Source organism: Cydia amplana, chromosome 1 (genome assembly GCF_948474715.1).
Source record: "Cydia amplana chromosome 1, ilCydAmpl1.1, whole genome shotgun sequence".
NCBI lineage: Eukaryota > Metazoa > Arthropoda > Insecta > Lepidoptera > Tortricidae > Cydia > Cydia amplana.
Genome location: NC_086069.1, coordinates 17132292 through 17159705, shown reverse-complemented (window position 1 = coordinate 17159705; position 27414 = coordinate 17132292). Strand labels below are relative to the sequence as shown.

Sequence of the window (27414 nt, the reverse complement as noted above, 5' to 3'; positions counted from 1 at the left end):
GTTTTTATGTTCATTCATTAGGTTTTTGGGTAGTTTTTGATAAATTCTGCTATAACTCAAAAACGATGAAAGTAATTAGGTAATAATCGCAGAAATTACTTTCTTGTTTATTAAATGAGGATTGATTAAATTGCAGTTAATTGTTCCAATTATTAATGAATGCTGAGCAATGATTTATCAAACTTGGATAATTGCTTAAGTGTTCATTCACTGGTGGTCTTACCTTATTCTGATTTACAATTCAAATATATGTTGGAATCGAATGGAAATTGATTTCATAGATATGTACCTACATGATTTTTTTTCATTATACTTCTTATTTGAGAAAAACTCCAGTAGGATAATATTATACGTGTGTGTGATACAATTTCGCAATATATTTAATAATGTTAATTTAAAGTCGTACTAAGCTACCATACGCTGCCGTAGTTGTAATAAGCTAACTCATAAGTTATTTAAAATATATTAGTAAGAAATATAAACTGGAAAAATTACTGTCTTGGGTGAGACTTGAGCTCACGGCCTCTGAAACGATATTCCAGCGCTCTGCCTTCTGAGCCACCAAGACCCAGAGGCCGTTAGTTCAAGTCTCACCTAAGACAGTAATTTTTCCACTTTAAAATTTATTCTAAGCTTAATAGCATCGGTCGCAGACGTTTCTGTTTGTTAAAAATGATATTAAGAAGAGTCGAGAAAACATGAGCCAGATGGTCGAACGACATTAGAAACAAGGGAGGGCCGACCTGGCATAGAACCGCCGCGTGGGAACAACATGGAAATCCATGAAAGAGGCATATGTTCAGCAGTGGACGCAAATATGCTGAGAAGAAGAAGAAGAAGTTATTTTGTAAAAATATTTAATTAAAATCCTGAATGATACAGCGGTACATTTGCGATATCGTCACAAAAAGGAAAACAATTTGACATTTTCTTCCCCTTTTATTAAAACAAACAAACATTTGAGTGCTCACATGTTACCCAGAGCTGAAATAAAACCCTTTAGGTGCCTCGTGAACAAGGAGAGCTGTACTTTGTACCGCTTCGAATAGGTTCCGTTACGTGACACGAATGGGCCAATGGAGATGGATAGTCGGATTTATGTCACTGGAAGTGATCATTATGATTTAGCCAGAACTATTACGATTCTATAAATATATATAAATTCAGGCAATATTTAGAAAGAAGTAACAAAGATCGTGCAGGAGATTTCAAATTTCAAGATTTGATAAAAAAAAAAACTACATAAAAGCATATTTATTCTTATGAAAAGAAGATGAATGCAGATTTGATTTTTTTGAAAATAACATTTTCTAAATGTTGACCATCGCTTTGTACGCACTCCTCCAACCTTTTCCGTACATTCCAAAATTAATGCAAAACTTACTTACGCCACGCGGAAAAGCCATTGGTTGGATACGCCTTAATAGTGTATTTGCACGCTGCTCTGCTGGCCAGGGATCCATCATCACTAATAAATTTGCAACACCCACGATACTAAAAGCTCCCCCACCCCTTCCACGTCACCCACGCAATACCCGTTCTAAAATAGTAGATTGCACAACAAGGGCATAAAGTGACCCATACTTACCCGAGGCAATTTTTTGGTCTGAGCGAAGCGAAGACCAAAATAGGAGACGAGGTTAAAAATGGACATGTATGCCCTTGTTGTCCACTCTGCTTTTCACTTCGATTGTGAGGAAAATAAATTATATTTTTCACGGCAATTTACACCACGAAATTGTCGTAAAACGAAAGAACATAATACAAAACCAATTCCCGCCAACTAACTTTTTAATTTTTTTTTTTAATTTTCAACATGTGATCAGAGTTTCAGACGCTTGGTTTTCTGCCAAGTCAAACATTTCGGAGCATTTGTGAACGATAATCGACTCCTATTTTATGTGATTTACTAAATTTAATGACAGAAAATACGGATTTCTAATAAATTGTAGCAAAAATAAAATAATATAACAAGTTTTGTCATCTACACAATTTTATTGCTCAGTAAGAGTTTGGCTGTTGAAACCGATTACCTTAATCTTAAAAGAAAATTTTACTTTTATGCTCTAGAGCATAAAATGCGATTTTATGTCGTCTACGCACGACATAAAGGTGCACTTTTTGAGCATGAGAAGTGAAAAAAATATTTTTAAATTCGAAATCGGAAATCTACTGCTGGACATCCTGTATTTGAGTAGGTAGCATAAAAAATGTTTAAGAAATAGAATAGAGTATATATAAATACCTACCCATTACAAAATAAACACATAGAAAACAAAGTACCTAATAAATGTTCCATTCAGCTTTAAATGCCTATTTTTGTGTTTTACGAATAAATAAGTCTTATTTTCTCTGATATACTGTTGGTTAGCTCGTTAAATCAAATACGTGTATCTGGGGACAGGTATCGCTTCTCACCAATAAATGAAACAGAAAAGAAATCCGGCGTACACTGATTTACACTTTCACGATTTTTACTCATTATTATTTAGCAAAACAGGACTTAATCACGTATAATTAAGTTTTTAAATTTAGCTCTGACGTTTTGTCCCCGTGGTCTCGGAGAAGACTGACTAAAGGTGGTCTAAAGTTGACATCAACATCTTGTAGCCGCGCAAGTTTTTCGAAAAACCCGCACTGGATCTTGTTTATCAACTTGTGCGCTAGGCATCCCTAGTCTCGTCGACACACTAATCACACTACACTTACGATATCCGATTTTTCAATTATCGATATATTTGTTTTCGCTTAATTTTGGGTACTAATGGCTGGATTCCACGTGGATGAGATCTTAAAACCCTCGTCCCGATTGAAAATTGCAATGTTTTTTCATTTCAATGGTTTCAACGCATTTCTCTACTGAAGAAACGGCGATCCGTGGAAAGGATTTTAGGGTTATGCAGCTCAATACAGTGGTTTGGTCCTGACTCCAATTACTCAGCCACGGCAGACTTGTTCACCTGACGATTTTCGACAGCTACGATATGTTCCTTAACTCTTTCTGCTATGGTGTGTTTTGTTTCTCCGATATTGGAACTACCACAACTGCAATCAATTTTATAAACGCCAGGTGACTGGAAAGGAATAACGTCCTTCGGCGACCTTAATCAAAAAGTTTAACGTACGGCATCGGCATGCTTCATAAGCGCACGCACTTGCATGACTTAATCCTCAAGAAGTTAGACTGAAACCACAAGAAATGAATGGCAGTGCGTTCGTCAATGAGCTAATTCATGGACCGACATATATGTACTTATGCTAATACACTTATGCGCCGTAAGTTTTAAACAAATTAAAAAGACCACCATACCACCGATAATGCGAGCAAGATTCCTATGACTGTGACACAATTCTGGTTGCTTTTCGCGAGCACAGATCAGCGTGAGCGGCTCAAGGATTTAAACATTTTCGTCATTCTAGATCTGTGGCTAATAAAACACGTCACACGGTGTGGACATTGAAGACATATATGTGTGTAGGTATAGTAAAAGTGCTAAATGTAGGTATCTTTAAATGTACAACACACATTTTTTTTGGTTCAGTACCCAAAGGGTGTTAACGGGACCCTATCACTAACTAAACGTCCACTGTGTATTGTGTCAGTCAGTGTATTGTGTGTACGACACAATTTGTGTCGTATGAAACTTAATAGGTAGGCTTAGAACGAATTGCGATTAATTTCGTGAATTTCGTCGCTTATGAAATATGCCGAAAATATTCATCGACCACCAAATATTATGGCCCTCAATCTCAAGTGCACAACCGTAACAGAGAAAATTGGCAGCGGTATTAATAAACTATGAGGTTGTTACAAACCAGCATGTGTACAGAAGTAATTTCAAAAATACCATTTTGCCATAGGTTCAAGAAATTTACCAGTTATTATATGCCAATTTCAACAAGACAATGACCCCAAGCACTAGGTTCGTCTAGCTCGACCGACGCAATTCCATTTCTGTGATGACTTGGCCCTCTTGCTGCAGTCCTGATCTTACCCTAGACCTGATCTTAAGTGCTGCGAAGATACACTTGCTTTTATGGATTTTTCTTGTAAGCAACAAGAATTTCCTTGTATCTAATAAAGGTAGGAAACCCTCCATGATGCGTGATTGGACACGCATTTATTGGCTCAAATTCTAACATAATATTGTTTAGACTCTGAAATAGATGTCATAAAGCGGCCAAGTGCGAGTCGGACTCGCCCATGAAGGGTTCCGTATTTAGGCGATTTATGACGTATAAAAAAAAACTACTTACTAGATCTCGTTCAAACCAATTTTCGGTGGCAGTTTACATGGTAATGTACATCATATATTTTTTTTAGTTTTATCATTCTCTTATTTTAGAAGTTACAGGGGGGGGGGGGACACACATTTTACCACTTTGGAAGTGTCTCTCGCGCAAACTATTCAGTTTAGAAAAAAATTATATTAGAAACCTCAATATCATTTTTGAAGACCTATCCATAGATACCCCACACGTATGGGTTTGATGAAAAAAAAATTTTTTGAGTTTCAGTTCGAAGTATGGGGAACCCCAAAAATTTATTGTTTTTTTTTCTACTTTTGTGTGTAAATCTTAATGCGGTTCACAGAATACATCTACTTACCAAGTTTCAACAGTATAGTTCTTATAGTTTCGGAGAAAAGTGGCTGTGACATACGGACGGACAGACAGACGGACAGACGGACAGACAGACAGACAGACATGACGAATCTATAAGGGTTCCGTTTTTTGCCATTTGGCTACGGAACCCTAATAAAGAAAAAGTGATGAAGCCCTCCAGTGGTTAAGGTCGGATCCGGATCCAGATAGTTTATATATAGTAGTGTGACTACTTAAAAAAAAGCACAAATCAATATATTTAATAAAATAATTTGATTTGTTCCCAAGGTTGTGTATAATATTGTTTTTCTACTCGTCGACTGCAATGCTTGAATTAAGACTTCGTATACCAAAGTGAAATCGCATACTTTTTTCACTATGGGACCCCAACTCAACTATAATATTCATTTCGATACAGTTTAGTCAACTATAATATTCATTTCGATACAGTTTAGTCAACTATAATGAAATTGACCAATCGAAAGCGCGGAGCAAGTACCAGGGCCTCATGAGTTACGAGAAGGTGTCGTTGACCAACCGGCCGGGGGGCGCGGGGCGCGGAGGCCGGGTCGCGGACTAGTACGAAGGTATCGCGGTCGCGCATCTCTTAGCTGTATACTTTTGGTTTTTTTTACCTACATATATGATTCTTCTACTAGTTTTAAGTTTTTTTTTTGTTGACTCGTAGAAAAAGTATTGTATACAATAGTGATATAATCAAGCTTTTCAATCTCGTACCTTACTTAGGCAACTCAGCAAGCTTCGTTGCCTAAACACGGTACTCGACTGAAATGCTCTCCATTATATCACGATGATATAAAATACTATTGATTGTCCCATCACGGAACAATGATATTCCGGACCTTTGGGACGCTTGCGCGAAGCAAAGCAAACATGTAAGTAGAAACCCATTTGACAATTTAATGATAATATTTAATTTATATATTATTATAATTAGTTACCTTTATATACGAAAATAACTTCTTTTGCTTTGACATTTTTGTTTTTTATTTACTTAAGCCGTATTTCAGAAAACAATGAGAAATCTAATACAAAAACAAACTTTACCAAAATAGCAAAGGAATATGACACCACATTACTTTGAAAAGTTATCATCCAAAGTTTTGAACAATGCAAAATTTCTTCAGTCCAGAATTCGAGCACAATGAAATGATTTTACTCAGATTCCTGCAAAATCTTTGAGCCAAATTGATATCGACATAGCTGAAATAAAGCCAAATAAAACAGATCGTTGGGAATTTGGTTGAAACTTACCATACGTGCAGAAAGCAATGCAGAATTGAGTCTGGTTTCGAAGTAGTCTGGTTGTAGGAATACAAAGTTACCGGCATTTCGATAAATAACTGGATTTAATGCGAATGTTCCTATTAGGTTTTCTACAATGTGTTAGTCTGTTACCTAGTATTATAGTACCATATTTAAATGCGTTATGTTTGAATTATGGGGCAAATACTTTTGGGTATATTTGGTTGGATTTCTGACAAACGCAATCTTAGCTGATGATAATTAATTATATAGTTAATTAAAAAAAATGGTAAAATGGTGCCTAGGTATAACACTAAGGACTTTTTTTATTGTAAGTAGCATAAATGTTGTCAATTATAACACAATATAATATGGGTAGGGGAGAGTGGGTAACAGTGGATACACTTTTGTTTGAAGCCCAATATTTCTGAAGTAAAGTACATTTAGCCCTAGCATTTAAATCCATCGTTTCGTAACACTATCAGGGTACACAAAAAACAGACGACAAACATTCCAACAGCCATAGATTTTAGTCAAAAGTACTTTTTTTTAAATGGGAAATTATCCACTGTACCCCTTCCATGGGTTACAGTGGTTAAGCCCTTGGGATACAGTGAACCTCATGGGTCACAGTGATTATTTGCAGGTTTTATTAAAAAAACTCAATTAACAAATATTATTTATTAATCAATTTACTTCATAAGGTCACTTTTAGTAATTAACAGTAGAACGGAGTGTCTGAAACTACAATATATTCAACAATAATTATATTAATTTGGAGATCAAAAATTACGTAATGTTTCAAAACATTTGATATCGGTTTCCCCATTAGCTGCATCTTTTAACACTTTTCCAACGTAGAAAACTTTTTTATTATTTATTTTAAATACTAAGAGGACAAAATTGTCTTCTTTTGGTAAAGTTGGCAACTGTTCGACATATTCTTGATCACCCATACCAAAATCAGTTTTTTTTTCTTCATCGATCCCTCTTCCTCGAATTGAACACTTAAAGTATCGTTTTCCTCATCACTCGCACCGTCAAAAGGAAAGTAAGCAAAGTAACACTTTCCTTTGACGGTCGTCCTTTTCTTAATCGTTTGCTTTTTTTCTTGGACTCGTTCTTCAATATCATCTTTATTAGGTGTGTATGTACCTATCATTGATTTACCTTTCCTACTTCCTCCTTGGATTTCTAGTATTTTTTCTAGGGCCTGTTTAGATAATCCTCATATATCTAAAGGGCTCTTAAAATCTTTTGAAGGCCCTGCCACAAGAGTTAAAACTTCACCAGGAGTTACGGTTAAGAGCAGTCGACGTTATTACAGAATTAGAATGGTTGTGATCCATAACATCAGCTTACGATTCCTTTTGATTTCCTTCCCGACTAGTTGTTGGTGGCGTTGGAGTCTGCTGGCGATGAATAGTTGGATCTGTAAATACATAAAATAATTAACGCAATGTAAAGAACAAATATACGGGTCACAGTGGATACTTATCCACTGTAACCCAAGTTAAAATTATCCATTGTGACCCAACCACCGTTATCGAAATCAAAAATTTGGAATAAATATATACACTCTTGTTACGGGCAAAATAATAGCATTTTAGGCTAACCTAAACACTGCACAACACTAAATAATCCACAAACACACAAAACCCCTAAAGAATATGACACCACACACTTTTTAAAAACACGAAAAAATTTAATTTGTTACTTTTTTTTTTTTATTAAAAATGGGCTTACTCATGGCCACAGACTAGCCGGGGCGAAGACGTGGCCTACGATGGAGCGAGTCTGCCCAGAAGGTGCCTGTTCACCCTTGATTTGAAGGTTGCCGGGTTATATGAGCTCGGAAATATAGACGCCGGCAAGGAATTCCATTCCTTGGCAGTGCGCATAAGGAAAGAGGAAGCAAAGCGCTTCGTGCGGATTCGTGGAATATCTACCAAGTAAGGATGGAAACCGGCAGTGCGTCTAAAAGTCCGATGGTAGAATGGGGACGGTGGAATATGCTCGTGTAGCTCTTGAGCACACTCCCCGAAGTGCAATCTGTAGAACACCGACAGACTGGCGACTTTCCGCCGATGGGCCAAAGACTGAAGCTTACCCGTTAGCTTCTTGTCACCAATCATCCTCCTGGCTCTACTTACTTTGGCGGTACACTGCCGGCGCGTGACCACCCAGCGTGCGAGCGTGGCGGCGACTGGCGCGGCGCGGGGGGAACACTCGAGGTGAACGTTTGACAAGAGTACAAGTGTTTGTGTGCGTAAATACACGGACAGCGGCATTTTAGTCACCGTGCCCCGTTAGTCACTGTTACCCACTCTCCCCTACCCTATTTTTAGTCACTGAATTGCTGAATTGCAAAAAATAAAAAGTATTTTGTTTTAGCTCGAATATAACCGCAACATGCAAAATCTGTTTTCGTCAATATTTCAGAAGTAGCATTTTATCTTGAATCGGGTATGCGCTTGCCAACGCAATTTAGTTGATTCTGAAAAACAAGGATGCGAATTATTTTCCAGCATAGGTACCTAAGCAAACTTTGTAGAAAATTTGTGATATTTCTCAGCGGTAGTGGAAACTGTAATGTTGTAACGCGGATATTGGTAACCTATTTATATTTCTGGTTGACGAGCATTTGGGCAGACTGACGGGTTCACTAACCTAACTATAGGTACATTAAAAATGAGATATTTATTATATAGATTACTGATAAACATTAAAAATTAGAAAACTTCGAATCAATGTTAAAAATGAACTTTCATTAGGATGTTTTGGGCACGGTTATTTACTTAGCTGTATTTTAATATAGTAAATATTATATATACTAGCACAGAATAACTAATAGTACGGTAGTACTATTAGTTATTCTGTGATACTAGGAATAATATTACGTTAGTTCCGTAGTAGTTATACAGGCTGTAAATTTAGTCACCTGTAATAATTTACGGTGTAAATAATAGGTCATACGTTGTACCAACCCCAAAATCGCGAAAAAAATTTGACTCTCCAATACAAAATATCAACGTCAGCCAGCCAAAATCTATGGGAAAGTAATTTTTTTTTCGCGATTTTGGGGCACAGTATGACCTATATATTTACACCGTAAATTATTGCAGGTGACTAAATGTACAGCCTGTATTCCGGTATTAATAAAAAACCGGACGTTGCGGTGGCCAAAGTTTAAAACGGTCTTGTCTGCAAAACGCGGTTCGCCGTTCCAGACAAGGCTCACCAAGACTGATACCTAATATTTAATTATATGAACGGATCTACCAAATAAATACAACCGTAAAACGGGGTGAGTAGGTTTCGCGGGGAGAGGTAGGTTATGAATGGGGAGAGAAGGTTTGAGAGGGGGGTGAGAAGGGATTTTAAGGCTACTGCTACAAAATAAATGTATTCCAATTTAAAATGGAGCTATAGTAATACGCATAATAAAAAAAAATTGATCCAACAATCTTCCAAAATCACCTTTGTATGAAAACCCCTCTCACCCCAAATACGAGGCACTACGGGGTGAGGTGGGGTTTCCTCTTTATCGTCAAAGTTATGAAATGGAACTACCCAAAATAAAATAAAAACTAAAATACAAACGTCCGGAACACTTATTATATACACCATTCAGTTTTCATATGTAAAAATAAAATGTTATCGAGGTTTGAATTTCAGTTTTGACCATACTCACCCCATTTTACGGTATCACATTAAACCTAGTATTTAATTATAAAAACGGGTCTACCGCGATATAATTTCATTGTTTTTACGTTAAATTCCGACATTTCAGCTGAGTTGCATCAGCTATGGTCGCGGAAATTGAAAGGTCGGAATTTTTAGGTAAAAAAAAATGAAATTATTTCGCGGTAGACCCGTTCGTATAATTAAATACTAGGTGTAATGTATTTAATGAAAAATTTCAGTATTTTTTTTGGGATGAATTAACATCCCTATTTGATATACATGGGTGTGTAATGCTTAATATAATTATAAAAAAACTATCATACGTTTGTTATAACGCCATTTGATATATTATTATATGTTATAATGTAATTTTTATTATATATTTCCTTTGTTATATTGTGATTTCATCTAAACTGTCATTGCTATAATGCCTATTGTAATATAATTTTTAAATAATATATACACATGTGCTATAATGACATTTGTTATATTATATTTTTGTATAACGTAATACTTTATACAATTTTATCAAATATAAATACATATCTTGTATAACATTTTTTGTCATATTTCATTTAAAAATAACATAAAAATGTACATATTTTTCATATCTAAGTAGTACGCAGACCCAATACTTAATTAAATACAGATTATCATAGTGTAAACATGCCTGACGAAAAAAATTAGCACCCTACTTCTTTTGTTACATATTTTATTCTAGGGGGGTCGCAGTTCTAACCTTAACCTAACCAATTTTTTCATGGTTTTCGATTCTCCGGGGGCGCAGTTCAAACCTAACCTAAACCACTTTTTTGCTAGGTATTTCATTCTACGGAGGGTCAAAGTTCTAACCTAACCTAACCCTCCTTTTGCTAGGTAGTTATTCGTTTGTGTGGAGTCGCAGTTCCAACCTAACCTAACCCATTTATGTCATGCAACTATTATGCCATACAAATAATTATGCGATATCACTTGTTATAACAAATAATATGCTTTAGAGTATGTAATAATTATGGCAATGTATATTAGACGAAGTGTAAATATACTTTATGAACATAATACCAATAATAACATTATGTGTACCGTTAATTAGGTATTACGGTAGTATGCCATTAATTACGTTATTTGAAATAACGATATATTAAACTATAATATATAAAAAGTAATTATAAAAAAATTTAATGCACCCGATATACATATTACCCCACTTTTAGTCTAAAAATATACTACAGATCTAATATAAGTAATACATAGTAAATAGGTATGCTTACTATTTATGAACAAACAATCCGGAATTGGGTACCTACTCGTACTACGCCTCCGATCCCTTGAATAAAGCTTATAATCGTTAACTCAAAAGTTACTTTGTCTTCAGTCTATAACATTACATTACATATTAGGTACCGAGAGACCGGGAAACGAGGGATTGTCAGCGAAGTAGTCATGTATGCTCGAGCGTAGCGTAATCCGTCCAAGTTTAACTTAAAAGTGTTGTAACATGATTTTAGCTCAAAGACACATAACAAATTCTGCGCTGCTCTTTCGTGTCTTATCTCGTTGGAAGAAACATGTAGAAGGTGCAAATTTTACTGCCAGGCAACGAGGCACACTTATGGGTAAAAAAATAAGCTTGGTAAGAATTGTGTTCAACATTTAAAAATCAGAAATATTTAAAAAAGTATTGGTTTTCTGTCATTAATGCTATGTAAGTTACATGATGACAGTGAAATTTCGTATAAAAAAGTTTTTTTTTATAATGTACTTGACGGTGAATTGTTTATTCTGGGGGAAATATTCTGATATCATTGTAAACATTATTACATATATGTATTTAAATATTATATTACAGTAGATACTTTATGTGTCATGACACCACTCATGCGGAGTTTGTCATATACTACCTCGACGAAATTCACAAGTTCACTCTTTTTAGGTTTTGTAACATATTTTTTCTACTCCCGTACTTTTATTTGTCATTTAAAGGGTCGTGCACAAACCTTTAAACCCCTCTCTTATAGTTGTCAAGACAAGTCTTTAGTCTGTCCCCCAAAAAAGTATTTGTGCATACACGCAGTATCTTTTTGGCACTTTTACGATACTTCGTGTAATCACCACTTAAAAAATATTGTATGGAATACATTGTTGCCAACCTAATTTTAATTGTCATTTCTGACAGATGAGTGAACCATAGACATGTTTTGGTTAATCATCATCATCATCATCAGTTTTCATCTTTATAGGGCTGTATCTCCTAAACCGTGCGTCGTAGCGCAAAAATAATCAAATTTTCGTTCCCCTTTGAAACCCATAAGTAATATTTACAAAAAACACAAAAAACTAAAAAAAAAATTAAAAAAAGAAAGAAAAATGTTTATGGATTGTATCTCCTAAACCGTGCGTCGTAGCGCAAAAATAATAAAATGTTCATTCCTCTGTAAGAAACCCCTAATTAATATTAAAAAAAAAATAACAAAAATGAAATAAAAAAAAAAACAAAAAAACTTTATAATGTTGTATCTCCTAAACCGTGCGTCGTAGCGCAAAAATAATCAAATTTTCGTTCCCCTTTGAAACCCGTAAGTAATATTTATAAAACACAAAAAACTAAAAAAAAAGAAAAAAAAAGAAAAATGTTTATGGGTTGTATCTCCTAAACCGTGCGTCGTAGCGCAAAAATATTAAAATGTTCATTCCTCTGTAAGAAGCCCCTAATTAATATTAAAAAAAAACAAAAGAGAAAAAAAAAAAAAAAAAAAAAAACTTTATAATGCTGTATCTCCTAAACCGTGCGTCGTAGCGCAAAAATAATCAAATTTTCGTTCCCCTTTGGAAGCCATAAGTAATATTCAAAAAACACGAAAAACAAAAAAAAAATTAAAGAAAAGAAAGAAAAATGTTTATGGGTTGTACTAAACCGTGCGTCGTAGCGCAAAAATAATAAAATGTTCATTCCTCTGTAAGAAACCCCTAATTAATATTTAAAAAAAAAAACAAAAAAGAAATAAAAATAAAAATAAAAACAAAAAAAAACTGTGTAATGCTGTATCTCCTAAACCGTGCGTCGTAGCGCAAAAATAATCAAATTTTCGTTCCCCTTTGGAACCCCTATAAGTAATATGTATTTAAAAACCACGAAAAAAAAAATAAAGAAAAATGTTTATGGGTTGTATCTCCTAAACCGTGCGTCGTAGCGCAAAAATAATAAAATGTTCATTCCTCTGTAAGAAACCCCTAATTAATATAAAAAAAAAATAAAAAAAAAACAAAAAAAAAATATTTATAGGGCTGTATCTCCTAAACCGTGCATCGTAGCGCAAAAATAATAAAATTTTCGTTCCCCTTAAGAATCGCACGCACTGAACAACCTATCATATTAGGAAATTAAACAATCATCATCATCAATTTTTATTATTATTTCATTGCATTTCAAAGTAAGTGCTTGGTCGTAGAAAAAGTATTGTATGCAACGTTGTTTAACTGAGTCAAAAAATACTCGTGGCGTCTTTATTAACAATTTTCGGCTTCGCCTCAAATTGTTACTTACGCCACTCGCCTTTTTTGACCCCTCTTAAACAACGGTTGCATAAAATACTATAAAAGAACTAAACCCTTTATGACATCTTATTTTATCAGGGTAGGTACTTAATTCATCCCATGAATGCCACTTTCAATGATTCATAGACATCACTCCTGAAATAATGTAGGCATACATATTCAATTCAGTTTCTCTACAGTGAGTGCTCATATTGTTACTCTCATAAAGCATGGCACCCAAAATTCTAATGGAATAGGATTAATGGAACTCCATTAATGGAACTCCATTTCCTTATAAACAATAGCAAATAAATAGCGAAGTTGGGTTGAATTGAACCTACTCTTACTGACTAGGATCTCAGATGGTTGGGCTTTTTACAAGCTTTTTAGGGTTCCGTACCCAAAGGGTAAAAACGGGACCCTATTACTAAGACTCCGCTGTCCGTCCGTCCGTCCGTCTGTCACCAGGCTGTATCTCACGAACCGTGATAGCTAGAAAGTTGAAATTTTCACAGATGATGTATTTCTGTTGCCGCTATAACAACAAATACTAAAAACAGAATAAAATAAAGATTTAAGTGGGGCTCCCATACAACAAACGTGATTTTTGACCGAAGTTAAGCAACGTCGGGCGGGGTCAGTACTTGGATGGGTGACCGTTTTTTTGCTTGTTTTGCTCTAATTTTTGTTGATGGTGCGGAACCCTCCGTGCGCGAGTCCGACTCGCACTTGGCCGGTTTTTTTTTTACTTGAAATGTTATGTATACTCGGTCAACCAGATCTTGACCAGAAAAAGGCGGCAAATTTGAAAAATGTAGGCGCGAAGGGATAGAAAAGGGCGTCCCATAGAAAATTTGAATTTCGTGCCTTTTTTTACTGACAAGATTTGGTTGACCAGCTATAACTATGTAATGTTTGTACGGGTCAAATCTTGCAAGTTATATTTGACCCACTTCCCAACTTTTAATGAAGCTGACAATTTGCATACATCTGTAAATCTAGTGGCAATGCAATATTATGGTACCATCGAGCTGATCTGATGATGGAGACACGAGGTGGCCATAGGAACTCTGTGACAAAACAACGCAAGATAATTTTGTTTGGGGTATATAGAATTGCCTCAATGAGTTGCCTGTGGAAAGAAAAGTATAGTCAGCCATAAAAGCTTGTACCAAAAATTTATTTTTTGACAAAAACTTACCGTCTGTCATCTTCGCCGTCACATTTGTAGAAGTATGTAAGCTTTATAATTACGTATGCAACAAAATACTATAAAGCATAATCAATTAATCATCCTATTATAATAGAAATATATAGCAATTAAATAAAACATTACACCTGTAATAGAAAATCGACATAAGAATTATATTTTATTGTCTATTAAGAAAACGTTACTCTCTTTTATAAGTTTTAAATAGTTAGGTACCGTAAAATGCGGTGAGTAGGGGCAAAACTGACATTCAAACCTCGATAACATTTTATTTTTACATATGCAAACTGGATGGTGTATATAATAAGTGTTCCGGACGTTTGTATTTTAGTTTTTATTCTATTTTGGGTAGTTCCATTTCATAACTTTGACTATAAACAGGAAATCCCACCTCACCCCGTAATCCCTCGTAATTGGGGTGAGATGGGATTTCAAACAAAGGTGATTTTGGAAGATTGATGGATCGACTTTTTTTTATTATGAGTATTACTATAGCTCCAATTTAAATTGGAATAAATTATTTTTGTAGCAGTAGCCTTAAAATCCCATCTCACCCCCCTTTCATCTCTTCTCTCCCCATTCATAACCCAACCTTCCCCGCGAACCCTACTCACCCCATTTTACGGTACCTACTCGGGCGAACAATATCCCCCAGCGATTTTATTTGTGGGCTCCGAAAAGAAACTTTAAAACAGTCTGTTGAAGTAATAAAGTTTAAGGGAATCAGGAATTAAATGCAAAATCTAACAAGGAGAATTGTGTCCACCTGCAAACAAGTTGACGGTTTAATTTTATGTTCAGAAACTTGGAGTTTCATTTTAATGATAATATTATACCTAGTAGTAGAATAGATAGGTACCTACTTGGCTTTGAAGTATTTGAGAAATCTCATCTGAAGATTACCTGCGTAATATCCGATTAATTAAGAATTATGGATTAAGAAGATTTAAAATCAAACTGTATCACAATAATAACATCCAGCATTGGAGTGGGGCATCGCTCGCTGGTTTTCCCTATACAATTAGTCAACGCAGGGCAGCTTGTGGAGAGCTGGGAGTAGCCAAGCCAAGTAGGTACTCGAGTGCTCCGTGCTCTCTGGCAACCCCACATTGCGTTTTGGCATTTTTTATTATGTGAGGGGTTTAGTACAAAATTGGTACTTAATTTATCTTTATTAAAAAAAAATACCTTTTTAGTTTGGTTGTAAAAACCAATTAGAGCACCAGTAACCCCTACCGAATTCCACACAAACGCAATTCAATAATACAATAATTAAATTGTCAACGTGTAATTTAAATTTAATTTTTTTAATGGTTAGTTCATATTAACATAATATTTTCTTTACATGGCCATGCCGATTGCCTCATGCAATTAAATCATGTAATATTCATCGAGTAATTTTCAGTCGCACTGTACTGAATGTTCATTAAAAATGTATTTTTAATTAATGAATGCAAATGCTATAACTGTTTGATGAGATTTTGTGACACTGCGATCATACAAGCTTATTTATTTGCGTTAATATATGTGCGGGTCATCAGAATAATAATTGTATTATTAGCGCGAGACGAATAACAATATATTTTGCCTTTTTTTTAGTGCATAATACGGAGTACTCGGTACTCTTACAATACCATCCAATGTGCTATGTTCATCTGAACTCCCAGTTGTCGTTAGCTCCGATCCCTGTCGTTGGATTTTTCTGTCTGTACCTACTGTTATCAAATTTTTGAGACATCTGTTGTTTAGTGCTTTTTATAAATATTGATTTCACCTCATGTCGTATGCGTACCTAACTTAACTCGTATACTTATCAAGGGAGCAAATTCAATTTTTATTCCGGTTGAGCGGGGCACGGTTCAGAGCCTCTTGTAATGAATGACACTTTCTGATTGCACCGCACATTTGCATGAGTTTTCCGTGTGCCGTGTGGTCGCCTCGCTTTACTTGTTATGCAAAAGGGATTAACCGCAGTGACCCTTGACAGCGCTAATTAGTGGCCACCATGTATACGTATGTCTGTCTTGAGCAGACCTTTGCTTACATGAATACCAATGCGACAGAAACTAATTCACATTCCCTTTTGCCAATGTTTGTGGGAAATAATCTAATTACAACATAATTCAGCTACTTGACTTCGGTACGACGGTTCAGTAATTCAAAAAGACTGACAAAATGAACGAAACCCTGGAAAATTAAACAGTATCCTGACGATTATACTGTTCTATGACGAAATACTGAATTATGGTCAGTAGTATACTGTGGTTTCAAACTAACTTTTTGTCACGGTTCGTTATATAGCTTCAACGTTGTAACCAACACTCACACACATAACAGTTGAATTTTCAAATAAAATGAAAAGTATTAAAACAAAGAACTGGCCTTCTTATAGATACGTCTTCGACTAATCCACATAACATAACGCTATGATTTGTTTAACAACTGTTCCAAATTAATGGGGCTATTCTAAATCGATCGCGATAGGGCCCACAACTCGGTGACAGCAATTAGCATTGGACCCTTTATCTTCATTGTTAGCTTTGAGTTATGATCGCTCCGTTATCGTCACAGTCGGGGTATTTGTCGACGTGTAACAGGCTCAGGCGGATTGCGGAGTCAGGCATCAAAGTTTAACAATTGCCTGCATTGGCGTAAGCTTTACAATTCGATATTGCGGTCTATAAAGGAATTATGACTGAAACGAAAGACGTAAGTAAAATATCAGTACCCCGTTGAAAATACAATTCTAAATCACAGCTTGTTTTCAACTGTAACTTTGATAATATAAGTTGGCGTATTTTCAGCAGAAAAATACACTTCTATTTTTTTTATAAAAAAAAAATAAGTTTGGGAACTGATCAAATATCAAATACCTAATGTTTATTACACAAAAAACAATATTATTTGATAAGACAAATTATAAATTGATAAAGTACAAAGGCGATTTATCTCTATGAAGGATCTCTTCCAGCTAGCCGTAGAAAATAGCTCGATACGATAATTCGGGAATATAAGAATTATATACTTATACAAGCCCGCAAATGTCAGTATACTATAATTATGGATACTTAAATATCAAAATCAACCTAAAATGTATAAAATAACGCAGCAGTGCCGGTTAAACACCAGTGCCTGCGAGATATCGCATACTAGGTTAAATTTAATATGTTCAGACATTTTCAAATAAAATCATGTATCTTTGCCCTCTGCTAGTTTCAAGTAATTTGAATTTCATGAGGCAGAGTTACGTTTCACCCAGCTCGAACATTAAATAACTTGCTAAGCAAACGAATAACTTTCATGTTCTGTTAATAGTGTGCTTCATGATATATTGACTGAATGACATGCCTGAACTATTTAAATGAAAATAATGATTTATGTTTGTTGTTTGAGTGACTGGACTACCCCTATATGGTTTGGATAATTTTATCACTTGCTTATTGCCAAAACACCTTTATTGTTTAACTGAATTCCACTAAGGAATGAAGAATGTTTTCGAATAAAATGACCTATTTATTTTGTAAATAAGTAGATATTTTATATACCATTATACAGGAGATTAGTGACTAGTTGTAGTGACGTACTTTCAAGCTTGTCTGAAGTATTTTATGCCATGTCATCGCACTTATCTACGCACAGTATCGGCTAGAATAAATAATCATTAAATGCATGATGACATAATAATACCTATATGTAGCTTTTTCAGATCGACTTACGGCGATTCCGCGTTGATGAACCCCGCTGCTGCCCGCGGCTTCGAGCGCGTCTAATTTTATATTGGTCGTTGTATATTCTATATCAAGGGTGAGAAATATGTTAATTCATTATTAGTCAGTCACAAGGTTTTAAGTCCCTCACTAAAACAAACCGTGTTAACTCCCTCCCCCACTGAAAACCACAACAGTGCAGGGCCACAACAGTGAGTAAGTAAGCATCAAATAAACAACATTACTATAGATACAATTATTTAGTCTTTACAAAATATTAAAAAAATACGATTTTGGTTTACACGGACTCTATTATTATTTAACTAGAAGTACGTGACCCGTATAAGTAAGTAAGCTTCTAGCAGTTTTTAACACGGTAGCGATTTACAGATTTATGAGGCGTTATTTTTTGGATTCATTGGAATTTGATTCAGAATAAATTTAAAATAATCTCTTGCTTAGGAATGGAAATCGTAAATAAATACTCATGGAATATTAAAAAGGTCCTAAAAACACAGCATTCAGAACAGCAATTGAAATTCAAACTACTGTTAACAAAATGTTATCTTAACACATTTAATCAATCCCACTGAATTCGGAGGTTCGGAGCACAAATTACATTTCAATTTTGAATTATTCATGGCCCGTTCTAATGTTTCCGAGTATTACAAATCTATGTTGCATTATAAATCATTACACTTTTACCCACTTTTATGATAATTTATAGAATTTAAACACATAAATATGTAAATAAATGTTTATATCAGAATGAATTTCAAGAATTCACTTAAATTTATCATCCGTTTGGTTTTAGTTTTTTTAGCAATGTGCGCATCTTTCGAGTGTCCCTTTACGAAATATCAATTGGTACTATAACAACTAATTCAATAATTTATTAATCAGTTTATAGTAATTCGGTTTGGCAGAATGTTGATCGTCCTCTTCATCGCTATGAAACACAGCTGTGGAAAAAGTTATCGAATTTTAAAATTACTCCCACACACACAATAACACGTCATCTAAATACAACCATCACCGTTTTGAATTTGGAATATATTTTACTGAGGTGACATTCCATTTCCAACTGCAGCTGCACTACTGCTGCGGCGTTACTGGTGCGACATTACTGCAGCGGCGATAGCGGCGGCGACTGCTGCTGTTGCGTCGTGCAGTCGCAGCAGCGTTCGTCTTGCTTGTCAATCAATGTCAGTGTCAGACGTATAAATAAAAATACTAATTTACTTTCGTATATTTTACAAGAAAAAGCAAGTTACAATAATGCTACATGATAACGAAAAAGAAGACCAGATTGCCTTTTTACGGGAGTCAGAGGCAGTCGAAGACAGCTACCAATAAAATCTGATATTGAATTGTCGTTGTGATTCAGGGAATATTACCGATTAAATGAAAAGCAATTCAACGGTGTTTGAGGCTTAATAATTGACTAAATACACCCAAATTACCCAAATGAGATTAATGCAGAGGAAAAATTACTTAAGGTAAGCTAACATTTTGAAATTATTTTCCCCATCTTCTTGGCTAAATGCGTGACGACCGCAACAGCACACAGCAACCCGACGTGAGCGGGACTCATGTAGCTTGTGAAGTATACGGGGTGTGCACTTGATCCACCTACATCACGTAGGTATACGTGATCCAGCCAAATCCAGCCGGCAGTGTCAGTCAGTGGAGAGTAGGTACTCGGCCGTCAGAAACGTGCGGACACTGTCTGACGGACTGGACGGCTGGATTTAGAAGTCTACGATAAACGTCCCCAGGTAGGTTCTTTTATCAGGTCTTTCATTGGTTTCTGCAAAGTGATTCGTGGGTTCCGGAGAAGGCGATGTGACAAATATTACAGATTTATCTTTCTGAGGTTCAATATTAAAGCAATTTTACTTTCTTCAGGTAAGTACCTAAAGGTATAAAGGTATAATAGTTATTTACAGTACATATGGGGCTACTTTTCCGCACTAGTGCGTAAAATAGCACTTTTCGTGCGTATGTCGAAACTTTAAAGTGCCATATGTACTGTAAAACGTTGTTCGATACACGTGCGAATAGGTAATTCGCAACTCGTGTCGATTTAAAACAGTCCCTTCGGTCGTGTTTTAATTTATCGCCACTCGTTTCGAATTTCCTCTTTTTCGCACTTGTATCGAAATAGTTATTTTCGATACAAGTGCGAAAAAGAGGAAATTCGAAACGAGTGGCGATAAATTAAAACACGACCGAAGGGAGTGTTTTAAATCGACACGAGTTGCGAATTACCTATTCGCACGTGTATCGAACGTTTTACAGTACATATGGCCCTTTAAATTTTTGACATCGCACGAAAAGTGCTATTTTACGCACTAGTGCGTGAAAATAGGGCCATATGTACTGTAAATTAATAAATGCATTTGTAAGTGCTATAATTGAGCAATTTACACTTAATACTTTATAGTCCAGTCGCAAATTGAAATCTTATAATTGCTCTTGTGTTGCAGGTGACCATGGGAGATGGCGCTCTTGACAGTAACAGTTAATGACCAGACCATGTAAAATTTGACGGGCCAGACAAGAAATCCTTTATGAAGAAAGCTATTTCGTTGACTTTGGCTGATATAAATAACTTTTAATAAATTAATCTGAATAATAAATATTTTCCTCGTGTTGGTGTGATGAACCATGTTGTAGGTACCTACTCTGCAAAGTTTATTTAACCTTCAAGCCTTGAAACCACCTCAACTGTCAATATTTTAATTTTTTCAACCATTTGCTTATCTCGTGAATTAATTTGGTTTTAAACAAAGCTTTGCCCCTAATACCTAGGAAAATATAGTTTGGCCAGGGACTGTCTCATTTCAAACATAGACAGAGAGAAGCATATTATATTTGTCTTAGGCTAGTACATACTAACACCCAAAAGAAATCGATGAGTAGAGTTTTCTTTGTTCATATTTACTGGCAAATTGGGTTTGCCAGACTATAGTTAACTCTCCGGATTTGATGCTCTCTTTCTGGTTTCCTACCTTGCTTTGTGATATGGCTTAATATAGATTAGCAAAAAATTAACAGTAGGTAGAATCTGTGCGGAAAGAGAAGTCGTGAAATGTATGTCGCCCACAGACAATCCAACCTCTAGACATAGCATAGTCGCGCTACCCCCTCTGCCACACATACGCGTACGGTAGCGTTACTTCATCTTCGAGTCAATACCGTGCCGTGATTGGTCCGTGTCTTTGAACGGACCAATCACGGCACGGAATTCGCTCACCTCGTCCCCCCGCACCTCCGTATTTTTGGCAGCATCGGTTTCATGAAAGAATTGGCCTAAGCTCAGTCTAGAGGTTGGATTGTCAGTGATGTCGCCCAATACATTCCACGACTCTTCTCTTTCCGAACAGACTCTACTATCGGGATTGTTTATCCTTGGGTGTTATAAACTCCTTAGAACGTAGTTGGTTATATCCTCTTTGCTTAGAACTACTGATATCTGTGACCAAGACATTTCAGTGCAGTGACAGATTTGACGTGCGGTCTGCAGTCGCAGTTGCAAGGATACACCAAATGCGCGAAAATCACCATGCTGCGTGCAGTCCGGCTTGTCATTCATTTTACTATGGAATTTGACAGTTAGACCGACGTGTTCAGGCCGCTGCAGTAGTGTCGGAGCAGTAGTGCAGCTGCGGTCGGAAATACGTTAAAATGACCATATTACATGCAGTCGGTATTGTCATTCAATTTACTATGGAAATTGACAATCACACCGACGCGTTCAGGCCGCCGCAGTAGTGTCGGAGCAGTAGTGCAGCTGCGGTCGGAAATACGTTAAAATGACCATATTTATTTTTTTAATAATTTCATTCATGATCTGTTACATTCGCCTCGTCTTAGTTTTTTAGTGGGAAGTATGTCAGTTATCTACTGTGACTTTACTTTGCGGTTTATCGCTGTTACGTGTACAGTATAGTATAGGAAATAAAATCATTGTAAATATACCTAATTACCTAACTAACCTCTTACTGTATAATAACCTTAGCAATCGTTTTATCATTATTTGTGGAGGTATTAATACCTACAATTTTCACGCAAAGTTTTGTTATGTGATTTAGAATGATTTTATCTTGATATTTTAGTAGACTAACTTAATATATTATATATATAGTACAATCGTGAACCGAAGAGATATGAAGGGAAGCATGACTAATCACGATGCCCAGATATCTCCATCCATCACTATCGAAACGTGATGTGTCATACTTCCAACCCTCATTCCGTATCTGTGATTGAGGGCCTATGAATACCAGAAGCTTTATACATATTTATAGATAGTGAAGTTTTATTATATTTCCAACTTGTATAGCGACATTGGCTATCATTTCGGAGATTGTACGTAAACGCAGTCCAGCGGCTTTAGATTTATTGTACGACAGTTCATGATAACGTAAATATGACGGCTATGATATTACGAAATAAGCTTTTTGGTTCTAACCTCGTAAAGTTCACCTTTATTAGACCCGAATCTATGTATGTACTTACTTATGTCATGAAATATGAGTAAGATTTTTTTCTATAGAATAGTGACATAATTGGACTAAATGCAACACTCGTAGACACAAAAATGAAAAAAAGTCATCGCTTCGAAGAAAATTACTTATAGAAAGAAAGAAAGAAAAAGCATTTATTAGCACAATAACAAACTTAAAAACTAACAAAAGAGAACACAAAATGAGAGGTTGCGCTAAATGGTCCTCACTCAGCTAGGTGTCACGGTATGAGCCACATGGCACACTCCGCGACGCTGATTTTCAGTAAGGCCCAGTGGATGGACTAGGTGGCACTCAGTAATGGACATTTATTATATGAAGTACCTATTCAATTTAATCCCTAGCAGACGCGTAGGCAGTGACTCGCCCACTACAGATGAACCTCCACAAAGTGACATCTAAGATGACTTAGGGTCACTTCGGTGCACGGGCTCCAGTATAGAGGTGAAACCGGACTTTAAACGTAACGCCAACTAATCACTTATGTTTCCACACCTACCCAGCTCTCTGTATACACAGCTTTCGCGGCTCCACTCGGGACGGCCGGCTAAGGCAAGCCAAAGGCAGAGGGCCTTGTCGCATCCACCCACCAGTCGGGTCACAGAGCTCCCTCAGGGCCACTTAGTACGTGGAGTCGCTACGCCATAAGCCGTCCTGCGTGCTGATTGCACAGGAAAAACTAGCAGGTCATCGTATGGTTCTCATATGCCTACTACGCCTGTATTAGTACTATTTTTTTTGTTATTTTTATGCTTAAAAGTCATATAAATATAGCGACTGTAGTAGCGTTACCACTGCAGCATTGCTGATGCAGTATTGTTGCGACAGAAAATTAACAATATCACTGTCAAATTCCTAGAGAGATTGCGTTGCTGCATTTCGGCCGCGATTAGAACTATCAATCCGTCACTTACATATTATATCAAAGGAGATTGACAGTTATGTGTCCAGTTTTGCGGCTGTAACAGGACACTGCATTAAAATGCAGTCGGAATCAGATGTAACCTTTATGAATAGAGATCAAACATACAATAACAAGAGTAAGTTAGGGTGAACGAAAAATGGATCTAGTTTGTTCAGCCTTTAACGACCATTTTTACAGCAAAAATATATAAAAAATATCCGCACGTGAATACGTGTATAATATTTTAATCTTACGCGGTGTCAGGATTTATGTTTCTGTATTACTTCTGTATGTATGTACGTATCGCATTCAAATATATTAGGGGTTTGCCGTTATTAAGAACTGGGAATTTTGCGCGGATTAATACTGTAAGTCACGCACGGACGTTTATGCTACACCATTACACGGTACTGGTAACAGGTATTACCTACTCGTAAATAGGTACCTACGTCTAATGAACACTTAACAAAAAAGAACCGACTTTACAAAGCAGTATGAAATCATTGTTATGGTCATCATGAGCAGTTCCACTTTTTTATACTACATCGGTGGTAAACAAGCATACAGCCCGCCTGATAGTAAGCAGTATAAAGAGGCCGGTATACAACTCTTCACCCTCGTTGAGCTCTACCAAATGTCACTCTGCAAGATTAAAAAAAAATACTCAAATCATTATTTGAAAAATTCTTTTCATTGCTTACTTGCACATTACACAATTTTTAACAATGTATTTTTTTATGTGAAACGTGAGTGAAATTTCTGTAAAAAACCCGTAGGGGTCGGATCAAAAACTAAGTTATTAAGTCCTACTCACGCTTGACTGCACACTTCTAATAGGTTTTCCTGTCATCTATAGGCAAATAACTAATTTTAGACCCAGTAATAGTTTTGGACATAAAGGGGGGAATGGTCATTTTTTGCCTATTTTCTCGAATAACTGCTTAACTTTTTATCTTAAAATTATATTTTAGATTCTTATATAGAGCTCTTTCATTTGATATGTAACACGATATAGTTTGAAACTTTTTTTTAATATTCTCATTTACCCCCCAAAAATGCCCTCCATATTTGAATTTCATTTGTTTCCGTTACATGTCCGTCTTTGGGTCACAAATCTACATATGTAGACCAAATTTTAACTTAATTGGTCTAGTAGTTTCGGAGAAAATAGGCTGTGACAGACGGACAGACAGACGCACGACTGATCCTATAAGGGTTCCGTTTTTTCCTTTTGGGGTACGGAACCCTAAAAATACTATTTACTTAGATGTAAAACTTCTAACAATCGTTAAGAATGTACTTTGATCGCAAATACTTGCATTTAATTAGATACCATTGTTAAATTCCGTTCATGGTGGGAAGAACTCCTAAATCGTCTATACAGGGTGGGAATTTTAATACTTACTGAAAACATTTTTTAATTCATATGTTTTTTTATTCGGAAAAGTACCTAAAGTTTAGTTTGTTTAGGTCCTAAACATTCACGCAATGTTGAAAATTTTAGTAATTTTAAAGATATTTACTTTAAAATTATATAGGTAATATAAACCTGTATAATGATGTATCACAAGTTGATGTTTGTTGAATTTTTTTTATGACTAGGTATTTAGTTTGAAGCGTATTCGATTTCTCGTCAAATCATCTACAGTCATATTAATTTAAAGTAGGTATCACGCTCTTGCTCACATCTAAGTTAAAGCGTCTCTAAGACGATTATGTAGGCTTAAAAAAGAAATAAGTTGATAAACTATGAAAGTATTGGATCCAGTATTTTTACCTAGTATCAACGTAACCAAAACCAAAAGCACGTTAACTGCGTTGTTTTACCAACACGTTACGGTTAATCCCAAAGGAGATTATTGTCGAAATAATGTTTTTGATTTGGAAATTTAACTTCAGATTACGAGCGGTGCGTGTCCTCAAATAAGGGCGGGACAAAAATATTGCTTAATTGAGTTTTTTTGCCGTTGTGATGTATTTTTATTACGAATACGTTGCCAGTTATAAATCAGTCAATTAAGCGCGTTAGTATTAAAACGCTTTACACGTGAGAATAGCGTATACTGTCAATTTTTGAAAACTCTACTTTCGGAAAATCTTTCAGAAATTGGCAGTATTTGAAGATTAAAGTTAGAGGGCGGTCGAAAATGTCCTAAACGGCTTCGAGAAAAGAATGGTATGGTACGGCAGTTTGTTTATTTTTCTTGACTTGGCAGGTAAACGTCGTAAACTCAGCATTAAACAAACAGTTTCAATTGAACCAAAAATGTTCTATGGAAACGCTATGCTAATGCTATATGAATTATCAGGAAATACACAAAACCTGGTTTAATTTATTAATAACTAGCTGTTTCCCATGACTTCTTTCGCGTGGATTTGTCATATCCCGATACACTCTTTCAACCCTTTTTTAACCCCCTTAGGGGATGAATTTCCAAAAACGCTGAAATCACTTTTATTTTATTTTAATATCCTCTTTACGAAGTTTCAAAATCCTTGCTTAAAATAAAACAAAATTGAAACGCCATACAAAGTTTAACCCCCTTTTGACCCCTAGGGGTTGTATTTTTCAAAATCGATTATCACCTTTTGTAGACATTATAAATGTAACCTGGTGTGCAAATTTCAACTTTTTAAGCTTTTGTAGTTTCGGCTCTGCCTTGATGAGTCAGTCAGCCAGGCCGTCCTTCAGGACACACGCATTTATGTATAGATATAGATATTTCTAATTAAAATCATTTCAGTAAGACTACGCTAGAAGGGACCATTATTATAACGATCCCTTCCCGGAGGGTGTTTGCGTCGGTGCCTTAATAAGCGCCCGATTATCACCAAAGTTCAACAAACATGCCCACCTGGCCTTATTGTTCTAACGCCTTTAAATTCAGGCCTTTTGTTGTGGAAGTTGGCGAGATAATGGCTCTTAATCTCTTATCTTATATCGAATATAATTTATCATTTTTCTCGCTGCTATATAATGTTTCATGTATAGTCAGCAGCAGAAGATGCTATGCGGGCGAGGTGTTCAAAATTACTTTGACACGCTCTTATTCTCTTATAATAGCTGTGTTGTGTTTTATATAAAGAATGGGAAAATATTTCTAAAATTATGATATTTGTTGTAAATAATCTTTAAAATTAACAAGAATATATATGTACTGAATTAATCCTGACTGTTTTCTACAATCAGGATTTATAGCTTATAATTGATTTAAATACAATTTTCTAAGAAAATGGGACTTATTTCCTTGAAAGTGCTTTGTATAAAATGTATTCTAAAAATATGTAACTTGGGTACTGCATACTGGAACGAGTCCATAATAAGATGTTACTAGAAAAAAATGTAAAAACCAACAAGCGGTGGGTACTAGGCAAATATACTTCCTTATCCCTCGAGAGCTGCCGAGAAAATATTTAATATCCAGTTTCATAACTACTGGAAAACAGATCGTCCAATCCGTAACAAAATCCTTATTTGAAGGTCATACTCACGAACTTTAACCATTGCAATCTTGAAAAGATGACAAAAATATTTCTGTTTTCAACTTTAGTGTTTCACTCGGTAGCAAAATGCGTGCCTTGAAACCCTCGCAACGCTGGAAATCCCACTTTTCGAACCATTTGCTACGCTTGTAGACCTTGTAGTCTTCTTGGAATCTTTCCCTTGACTTATTGTCACATCGACATTTTTATTAAATGGCGTCATTTTACCCCTAAATAAAAACGAGATGCAATTTTGTGGTTTGGCTACTCGTTTGGACACAATTTTTGGTCGTAGAAATCAGTCTGCTGTATGAATGAATACCATACCAACGTTGGTGTAAGTATGGCACTCCAGATATAAAAATCCGTCAAATCAGCTGTATAGTAGGGCGAGGTAGAGAAATTAATGCATACCACAACACATGCATACCCCATGAAAAAAATACATTCAACTAATTTATTTGCTAGTCGAGTAAATGTATTTCA

General features: G+C 35.7%; 1 long non-coding RNA gene across 1 annotated transcript in view; it reads left to right on the top strand.

Moving 5' to 3' along the window:
• The first annotated feature begins 4327 nt into the window (after positions 1-4327).
• The window catches only part of LOC134649548 (uncharacterized), a 96999-nt gene continuing 73912 nt past the window's right edge, over positions 4328-27414 (top strand). The window contains exon 1 of the long non-coding RNA XR_010096970.1: positions 4328-4511. This is a non-coding gene — a long non-coding RNA (uncharacterized LOC134649548). The remainder of the gene's footprint in view (positions 4512-27414) is intronic.